The sequence below is a fragment of the Gorilla gorilla genome, chromosome 11 (genome assembly GCF_029281585.2).
Source record: "Gorilla gorilla gorilla isolate KB3781 chromosome 11, NHGRI_mGorGor1-v2.1_pri, whole genome shotgun sequence".
In the NCBI taxonomy this organism is placed as follows: domain Eukaryota; kingdom Metazoa; phylum Chordata; class Mammalia; order Primates; family Hominidae; genus Gorilla; species Gorilla gorilla.
In genome coordinates this window covers 110,670,838-110,681,845 of record NC_073235.2, presented here as the reverse complement: position 1 = coordinate 110,681,845, position 11,008 = coordinate 110,670,838, and the positions used below count along the sequence as shown (strand labels likewise).

The window sequence follows — 11,008 nt, the reverse complement described above, 5'->3', positions numbered from 1 at the left end:
CCAGGAGGCGGAGGTTGCAGTGAGTCGAGACCATGCCATTGCACTCCAGCCTGGGCAACAAGAGCGAAACTCTGTCTCAAACAAACAAACAAACAAAAAGGATTAAATAGTCTGGGTGGAGTGACTCACACCTGTAATCCCAGCACTTTGGGAGGCCAAAGTAGGCAGATTGCTTTGAGTTCAGGAGTTCAAGACCAGCCTGGTCAACATAGTGAAACCCCATTTACACACACGCAGACACACAAATCAGCCAAGCATGGTGGCTCACACCTGTAGTCCCAGCTACTTGGGAGGCTGAGGCTAGAGAATTGCTTGAGTCTGGGAAGCAAAGGTTACAGTGAGCTGTGATCACGCCACTGCACTCCAGCCTGGATGACAGAGCGAGACCCTGTCTCAAAAGAAAAAGGGGGGAGAGATTAAATAAATATTGTCATTGATAGCAAAAGCTGTTTGGACCTAGTTGATGATATAATCTAGATACATGTCCTCGCCCAAACCTCCTGTTGAAATGTAATCCCCAATGTTGGAGATGGGTCCTGATGGGAGGTGTTAAGGTCATGGGGGCAGATTTCTCATGGCTTGGACCTGTCCTGGAGATAGTGAGTGAGTTCTCACGAGATCTGGTCATTTAAAAGTGTGTGGTACCCCCACCTTCACTCTCTCTCTCTTGCTCTTGCTTTCGCCATGTGAAGTGCCAGCTCCCACTTCACCTTCCACCATGAATAAAAGCTCCCTGAGGATTCACCAGAAGCCAAGCAGATGCCAGCACCATGCCTCCTGTATAGCCTGCAGGAATGTGAGCCAATTAAACCTCTTTCCTTTATAAATTACCCAGTCTCAGGTATTTCTTTATAGCAATGCAAGAATGGCCTAATACAGCTGATTTCAACTATAGTCAAGGAGGGAAAAAAGTAAGTGGAGGTTAAACAAAGTTGTTTGCCATTTTTCACATGATCAGGAGCAGAGATAAAGTTATAACTTGCAAGTGGCTCTATTCAGGCTGATGGTGCACGATCACAGTGCTTTGGTTACCTGGTGGGCCTCATGGGCTGAGGCCTCAAAGGCATAACCAGGCCCTATTGTGATCTCTGCATTGGAAACATGGGGCCTTTTTTCAGCATCTGCCATCCACAAGACACTGTGCCCGGGACTTTCACCATGTCTCATACGGTAGCCCTACTATTATTCCTAGGCAGCTCTTTATTCCCAGAGGGTTTGCCTTGACTTCTTAGATATAATGGATCATTTGAGTTTTGCTTGTGAAATTGTGAAAAGTCTTTAAGAGCAAACACATACCTCAATGAGACCATAAAGGGGTTAAGGCATGTGCAGTGCTTTGAGGTGTTCAGGTGAAAAGCTCTCAGTAGTATTAACTATTATTCTTTTACTTAAAAGTAGCTCTTTTTTTATATATATACTTTAAGTTCTAGGGTACATGTGCACAACATGCAGGTTTGTTACATATGTATACATGTGCCGTGTTTGATTGCTGCACCCATTAACTTGTCATTTACATTAGGTATTTCTCCTAATGCTATCTCTCCCCTATCCCCCCACCCCACGACAGGCCCGGGTGTGTGATGTTCCCTGCCCTGTGTCCAAGTGTTCTCATTGTTCAGTTCCCACCTATGAGTGATAACATGTGGTGTTTGATTTTCTGTCCTTGCTATAGCTTGCTCAGAATGATGCTTTCCAGCTTCATCCATGTCGCTACAAAGGACATGAACTCATCCGTTTTTATGGCTGCATAGTATTCCATGGTGTATATGTGCCACATTTTCTTTTTTTTTAATATATATATTTTTTATTATATTTTAAGTTCTAGGGTACATGTGCACAACATGCAGGTTTGTTACATATGTATATATGTGCCATGTTGGTGTGCTGCACCCATTAACTCATCATTTACATTAGGTATATCTCCTAATGCTATCCCTCCCCCCTCCCCCCTCCGCACACCCCAAAACAGTCCGGGGTGTGTGATGTTCCCCTTCCTGTATCCAAGTGTTCTCATTGTTCAATTCCCACCTGTGAGTGAGAACATGCGGTGTTTGGTTTTTTGTCCTTGGGATAGTTTGCTGAGAATGATGGTTTCCAGCTTTATCCATGTCCCTACAAAGGACGTGAACTCATCATTTTTTATGGCTGCATAGTAATGTGCCACATTTTCTTAATCCAGTCTATCACTGACGGACATGTGTGTTGGTTCCAAGTCTTTGCTATTGTGAATAGTGCCACAATAAACTTACATGTGCATGTGTCTTTATAGCAGCGTGATTTAAAATCCTTTGGGTTTATACCCAGTAATGGAATCACTGGGTCAAATGGTATTTCTAGTTCTAGATCCTTGAGGAATTGCCACACTGTCTTCCACAGTGGTTGAACTAGTTTATACTCCCACCAACAGTATAAAAGCATTCCTATTTCTCCACATCCTCTCCAGCATCTGTTGTTTCCTGACTTTTTAATGATCACCATTCTAACTGGTGTGAGATGGTATCTCATTGTGGTTTTGATTTGCATTTCTCTGATGACCAGTGATGATGAGCATTTTTTCATGTGTCTGTTGGCTGCATAAATGTCTTCTTTTGAAAACTGTCTGTTCATATCCTTTGCCCACTTTTCGATGGGGTTGTTTGATTTTTTCCTGTAAATTTGTTTAAGTTCTTTGAAGATTCTGGATATTAGTCCTGTGTCAGATAGGTAGATTGCAGAAATTTTGTCCCATTCTGTAGGTTGCCTGTTTACTCTGATGGTAGTTTCTTTTGCTGTACAGAAGCTCTTTAGTTTAATTAGATCCCATTTGTCTATTTTGGCTTTTGTTGCCATTGCTTTTAACAAAACAATAAGTAAAACATGAGTCCACAAAAAGCTGTGAGAGGGATATACCTTATAAAGACCTTGGGTTCTTTCGGCTCTTGGATTGGAGGAGGCCAAGGTGCAACTTTCTTCCGTCATCCTGAATCCGGGTTCATCCATCACCAGCCACCTCCACCATGCTGCAGAAGTTCGACCCCAACGGGATCAAAGTCGTATACCTGAGGTGCACTGGGGGTGAAGTCAGTGCCACGTCTGCGCTGGCCCCCAAGATCGGCCCACTGGGCCGATCTCCAAAAAAGATTGGTGATGACATTGCCAAGGCAATGGGTGACTGGAAGGGCCTGAGAATTACAGTGAAACTGACCATTCAGAACAGACAGGCCCAGACTGAGGTAGTGCCTTCTGCCTCTGCCCTGATCATCAAAGCCCTCAAGGAACCACCAAGAGACAGAAAGAAACAGAAAAACATTAAACACAGTGGGAATATCACTTTTGATGAGATCATCAACATTGCTTGACAGATGCAGCAGCCATCTTTACCCAGAGAACTCTCTGGAACCATTAAAGAGATCCTGGAGACTGCCCAGTCTGTGAGCCATAATGTTGATGGCCACCAACCTCATGACATCACAGATGACATCAACAATGTTGTTGTGGAATGCCCAACTAGTTAAGAAGCACAAAGGAAAATATTTCAATAAAGGATCATTTGACAACTGGAAAAAAAAAAAAAAAAAAAACCTTGCGTTCTGCAGTCAATTCTCCCTGCCTAAGTGAAAATCCCTGATATTTTGTGAATGATGAGGGGACACAGTCATTCCAGTCCCCAGCACTAAGTCATAGTACATACAGCAGGGCAGAATATCTGTAGCTACTGTGAATGAAATTATTTCGAATTTTGTGGGAAAAGAACAGTGGGATTGGGCCAGGAAGGAATGATTTACATTTTAAGCATCAAATGTGTGAATATTTTTTTCCAAAAATATAGTCTTCTTTTATTATAAGAAAAGTAATACAAGTTTTACATAGAAAATTTAAAAATACAGACTATTTTATTTATTTTTTTTTTTGAGACAGTCTTACTTTGTCGTCCAGGCTTTGAGCGTAGTGGCGCGATTTCGGCTCACTGCAACCTCTTCCTCCCAGGTTCAAGCGATTCTCCTGCTTCAGCCTCACGGGTAGCTGGGATTACAAGTGCCCACCACCATGCCTGGCTAATTTTTGCATTTTTAGTAGAGATGGGGTTTCACCATGTAGGCCAGACTGGTCTCTAACTCCTGGCCTCAAGTGATCCGCCCGCCTCAGCCTCCCAAACTGCTGGGATTACAGGCGTGAGCCACCATGCCCAACCAGAATATTATTTTTTAAATGACATTTAAATTAATTTTAACCACTACTGAGATAATCACTATTAATATTTTATTTATATACTACAAATATATATGTGTATGTGTATGTATATTTATATATAATCATCTTTTAGAAATATCGACTTCTATGAGTGTATTCTTTAAGAGAACATAATTTGAAAACTAAAAGATCAACTTTTGAAAACCTTTGTTATTGGGAAAGTTGCCTAGCCAGATATAATAACAATTACTGGCATTTTATAGCATCTTATGTGAATTATCTCTTTTATTACTAAAAATAGCTATTGTTATTAACATAATAATTATTATTATTGACATATTAGTAACAGAAGAAAGAATACCTTGCTGGGAGGCATAAGTCCCCGTTCAAAGTTATGATTAGATACAAAGCCGTGAAATACTTTGAGCCTGAGTTTCCTCAAGTATATAATAAGCATCTTGGACTAAATGAAGCCTGAGGCCTCTTCCAGTTTTAAAATCCTACCCAAGTCTTATTTTAGAATAGGGGCACTTACTGAGATGCATTTGCTGAGATGCAAATTTACTTTCAAATATTTTATCTAAAATGCACCTGTTTTCAAGCTAAGAAAAATGGATCACATTTTGAAGAAAATTTGAAGGCTTTGAAGATGGGGCCTATTTACAGAGACCAATTTGTTTCTCTGCATTATTTTAACATGCAACTCTTCTCCAGTCCTGAAGCTTCCTAAGTATCTGAGGCTTCGAAAAGTGGGGGTAGAGACAGCTTATTACCATGGAGATAGATGGGAGCAAACGGTCACATCATCAAAAGCAAACTAGAAATGTACAAAGCTTTTGTGATGCTGATCCTTTTTTTTTTTTTAAGTAAGAAGAAGAAGAGAAAAAGGCACAAATAAAAGGACAGATCTCTCTCATTAAATCCAACACTAATTTAGTAATCAGTGAAATAAAGATACCCTTGAAAGCCTGCTGCCAGAAAATACAGTACAACAAAGAAGCACAAAGGGTTGCTGGCTGCCAGGTATAATTTCCAGGTACTCCAAGTGCATTTGGACTCCCTGTTCTCTTAGCTTTGCTTTGCAGATTGGCCGTCTTCGTGGTAGGCTCGAAGTATCCATTTAGTCACCCTAGTGTGTTATCCAAATATTTAGAAGGAGAAAAATTGTGGGAAAATAACCTTTAATTTTACAATTCTCCAAAGGAAACTGTTCAAAATTAAGAGGTCTAAGAAGCTAAGAATGAGTGTGAATCTATTTTTCTGTTTATTACCTATCACTTTGGATAATCTGGAAATAATTTTGACAATGGGATAAAAGTTGAAGTTGGGGTAAGAGTCCAAATTTTCGCAAAGTAGCTTACATCAGAATAAAGTCGCCGTCAATTAGATTGCTTGCATATAGATATGCGAGCTATTACCCCTATCCATTACATAATCTTACTCCAGCAGGGGCTGCCAAAAACCTGTAGGCAGGAAAGATTTACACTCAGTTCTTCATAAGTACCCAAAAGAAAAGAAATCACTTTAGAATGACTATATAAGTTAAAGAACATGGCCAAGTTTGTGCCTTGAACTTTTAGTCTATCAATTAGCAATAGTAATTGCATACTGCTGAGATGTTTTAGAGACTGAGATGGTGTTTTAAAAGTGTTTTGTGCTATTCAGAGGGAAATGCAATTTACGTCATATTTTAGAATGTGAATTATGAAGGAAATTGTCTCTTTTTCTTCCTTATCCCCTTCTTCCCCCTCCTCTACCTCCTTCTCCTCCTCCTCTTCCTTTTCCTCTTCAGATTTTCCCTCTTTGCCTACATTAAGAGAGACTATTCACATTATAAAGACATTGATTTCCTTAAATGATCTGTAAATTCAATGTATATGCCAAATAAAACACCAATGTGATTTTTTTCAACCTGACAAAAATAACACTAAAGTTCTTCAAGACATATAAATGGGCAATTAGAAAAATTCTGAAAAACAAGAGTAGTGAGAGGGTAATTAATACAACTATACATTAAAATGTATCATGGAGTTATAATAATTAAAATATCTTATTCTAGAGAAGAAATAGAATAGCTAAATAGAATAGAATGGAATAGAAGATAATCAACAGAAATAAACCCAAATACGTATACAGATTTAATGTGTGAAAAAGGTAGATGAGTCGAATTTATAGGGGAGGGATGGGAGAAGGGAAGATGTATTAGTCAATAGACAGTGATGAGAAAACTGGCTAGGAATGGAAAATAAAATAAAATGGATTCTTTACCATGCTCTTTATATTCCCAAATTTCCAGAGGATCCAAAGATAGCAATATAATACATACTCTATGGCCATACCACTCTGAATGACCCCAATCTTATCTGATCTCAGAAGCTAAGCAGGGTTAGGTCTGGGGGCCTGCTTAATACTTGGATGAGAGAAATGTAATATAAACAAGTAAGTGTGTATATGTGTATATATATGTATATATACACACACACACACACACATGCATAAGTATATATATACACACACATATACTTATATGTATATATTATACTTGTTACATATACTGGTTTTGAACTATTATATATATTAGATTATATAGTTTGTGAATTTATATATAATCTGGAGTATGAAATGTATATAATCTAGGAGTTGTATATAATCTAGGAGTTTTTAAAAAACTGGTGAATTTATATATAATTAGGAGTTTTGAGTGAATTTATTTATATATAATAAATATATAAATAAATAAATTTATTCATTTATTGGTGAGTTTATTTATATATAATCCAGGAGTTTAAAAATAATTTCTAGGCTGGGTGCTGTGGCCCACACCTGTAATCCCAGCACTTTGGGAGGTCAAGGTGGGAGGACTGCTGGAGCTCAGGAGTTGCAGACGAGCCAGGCATGGTGGTGCACAGCTATAGTCCAAGCTACTTGGGAGGCTGAGGTGGGAGGATGGCTTAAACACAGGAAGTTGAGGCTGTAATGAGCTATAATTGTGCCACTGCACTCCAGCCTGGGCAACAGAGTGAGACCCTGTCTCAAAAAAGAAAAAAAGAAAAGAAAAAGTAAAATAAAATAATAAGACTTTTTCTTCATTTTTTTAGTTTTATTTTTTATACCCACACTACACAGACGTAATATAAAAAGACTTTCTAGGCAAGACACACAATTCTAAAGTCTTAAAGGAAGAGAAAAATAAACGTGAATATATACAAAGTGGAAAAAATATTGCAACATTTGGCAAGCAAAGAAAATCATTAATATACAACTTCTTGTACAACTCAGTAAGTAAAAACAAATCAAAAAGAAAATGGTCAAATCTATTAAAATCTTTGTCTCATTCACAATTAAATAACTGCATATAAAAATAATGAGTATATCCATATAATGAAATATTATCTGGCAATAAAAAGCAGAATTATTAAATAACTGCCAAAAAGTATAAATAACCCAAATTCTCATCAACTGATGAATGGATAAACAAAATGTGCTATATCTATACAAAAGACTGTTATTCAGCCATAAAAAGGAATGAAAAACTGACACGTGCTACAACATGGATGAGCCTTGAAGACGTTATGCTAAGTGAAAAATGCCAGACACGAGAGCATATGTTTTATGATTCCAATGACATAAAATGCTCAGAATACATAAATCCAGAGAGACAGAAAGTGGGTTCGTGGTCGCCTAAGGCGTGGGGGGGTGGGACTAGAGGGAAAATGGTGAGTGACTGCTAATAGATACAGTTTTGGGGGGAGGTCATGAAAATTGATTGTGGTGATGCTTGCACGACTCTGTGAAATACTAAAACCATTGAATTGTGTACTTCAGATGGGTAAACTGCCTGGCATATGAATTATATCTTAATAAAGCTGTTATTTTTTAAAAGCTTATGTAAAAAAAACCAATGAGCGATTTGAATTTGTTTATCATATTACAAAGCTAGGTAATAATAAATGTTGTTAAGAATACAGACACAGTCATTCTCATACTGTATTGGTAGGAGTGCAAATTGGTACACTTTTTTGAGGACAATTTAGCAATATCCTTCAAAATTTAAATACACCACATCCTTTAATTCTGCAATTCAAAAAATTACCATATGGATATACTTGCAAAAACTTGCCAATATAGATGTACAAGTATATCGTTTATAATAGAAAAATCTGAAAATCTGGAGCTAGCCATTCTGGGGACTATTATGCAGCCTTTTATTTTTTATTTTATTTCTTTTCTTTTTTTTTTTTTTTTTGAGACAGAGTCTCACTCTGTCACCCAGGCTGGAGTGCAATGGCGCGATCCTGGCTCACTGCAAACTTCGCCTCCTGGATTCAAGCGATTCTCCTCTCTCAGCCTCCTGAGTAGCTGGGATTACAGGCACATGCCACCACACCCAGCTAATTTTTATATTTTTAGTAGAGACGAGGTTTCACCATGTTGGCTAGACTGGTCTCAAACTCCTGACCTCAAATGATACACCCGCCTCAGCCTGCCAGAGTGCTGGGATTACAGGTGTGAGCCACATGCCCGGCTTTATACAGCCTTTTAAAAATATTATAGTTACATGGGCTGATATGAAAGGATCTCCAAGAAAACAATAAAAATAACAAATATTTACTGAGCTTTTGCTATGTGACAGGCACCCTTCTAAGTCCTTTACATTCAATAACTCACTTAATCTTCTTTGGAACCCTGTATTTTTATATCATCACCCTCATTTTCTAGACGGTGACACTGAGAGGCACAAATAGGTTTAAGTGACCTGCCAGAGATTGCATAGTAACTTAGTGGTAGACACAGAATTCAAAACCACTTGAATAAATTTAAAAAGTATACATCTATATAAATATGGCTTCATAGTTATTTTTTTCTTTCTAGGAGCATACGTAAGTAACTGTTTGAAGAGAGAGGTACTGAACTGCCTCCTGATTGGTTACTAGGAGGCAAATCAACAAAAGCTACAAAATGAGGTGGGTTTTTTTGTTTGTTTGTTTGTTTTTTAATGGAGGGATGGGAGTGGAGGGAGTTGTTAGTGTTTACTTTGTATGTTTCATGGTCTAATGTCTCTGTTACTGACTGGAAGCAGATTGCTGAACCCCTAATTTGATTTGCCTGACTTTTTTAGATATGAAAATCAAAGGTCAACCTAACATATCTAAAACTGAATGACTAATTGTCCTTCTGATCTTTTATTTAAATGAAACAACCAGTTTACAGACCTAATTTTCCCTTCTTAAGATATTAATTCTCCCTTCTTAGGGTGTCTAAGACCTGACCCTTCTTTTTCAGTATAACTACCTTATGTCTAGACTACTCCAATCTAGCATTCAACATTGGTTTTATCCCATTACTTTCTTGCACAAAAGCCTTCAAACTCCCAGTATTAGTCTATTCTCACTCTGCTATAAAGAAATACCTGAGACTGGGTAATTTATAAAGGAAAGAGGTTTAATTGACTCACAGTTCCACATTGCTGGGGAGGCCTCAGGAAACTTATAATCATGGCAGAAGGCAAAGGATGAGCAGGCACCTTCTTTACAGCGTGGTAGAATGGAGCAAGTGCAAGCAGAGGAAATGCCAGATGCTTATAAAACCATCAGATCTCCTGAGACTTACGCATTATTACGAGAACAGCATGGGGGAACCAATCCCATGATCCAGTTACCTCCACCTGGTCCCACCCTTGACACATGGAGATTATTACAACTCAAGGTAGATTTGGGTGGGGACACAGAGCCAAACCATATCATTCCCCTCAGGTAATGGTTTCATCCTCAGCCCAGGTTTCACACCTTCCTTGGTCTGTTCAAATCTTTCTTTCCAGGCAGGGCATGGTTGGTCACACCTGTAATCTCAGCACTGTGGGAGGCCAAGGTGGGAAGATCGCTCAAGTCCAGGAGTTCAAGATCAGCCTGGGCAAGATGGCAAGACTCCATCTCTATTTAAAAAAAAAAAAAGTCTCTTTCCAGTATTATTTCCCACAACTTTACCCTCCACACCAGCATTTGCTTTATGAGATTTTTGCTTTATCCGTAAATCAGCCCGTCCCTTTCTTTCTGCCCATATCCATTATAGCCTGACTTTGAAGTCCAACTTCAATACAACATTTTATCTAGAGCCTTTCCTGACCATCCTAAGTCTAGTAAGAGTAATCACAGTTATGGCGACTTCCTTGTAAGCTCATCCAGGCATTATTTATGGTTTACTTTGCAATGGAAGAAATGCCAGTGCCTCCATTTTGTCCTCTCTCACCTGACCAAGATCCTCTCTCTGCAGATTACTGTCTCTCTCCCCTGTATCCTCAATCTCTCTTTCTTTACTGGCTCCTTCCCATCTCCATTTAAAACTTTTCAACAGTCTCCAATTTTAAATGAAGCAGAAAGTATGTGGCAGTGAAAGTTCTGGTCCCCCTAAGTAAAGCGCTGAGAATACTGAATTGCAAGCCCCAGAATACTGCAGCAGTGAATTCCGGGGCTTGCAATTTTCCGTGCACTGCGTTAAGCTCCAAGTATCAGACAATTAAGCAGTGGGCAGGTGGGGAGAGGGAGGTAAACTGTAACAAGTATTTTGGAAAAACAGTTTGACAGTAAAGAGTTGAAGATTAAAGTGTTCCCTGGGGCCTTATCTGCAGGGGATATGTTCCAAGATCCCCAGTGGATGCTTGAAACTGCGGATAGCACTGAACCCTATGTATACTATGTTTTTCCTTATACATACATACCTATGAACAATAAATTAGCCACAGTAAGAGATTAACAACAATAATTAACAAAATAGAACAATTATACCAATATACTGTAATAAAAGTTATATGAATTTGGTCTCTTTCAAAATATCTGATTGT

The 11,008-nt window shown here is 38.6% G+C and overlaps 1 pseudogene; it reads left to right on the top strand.

The window, feature by feature from the left end:
- The first annotated feature begins 770 nt into the window (after positions 1–770).
- LOC101154274 (large ribosomal subunit protein uL11-like) lies at positions 771–3,494 on the top strand (annotated as a pseudogene).
- The last annotated feature ends 7,514 nt before the right edge of the window (positions 3,495–11,008 follow it).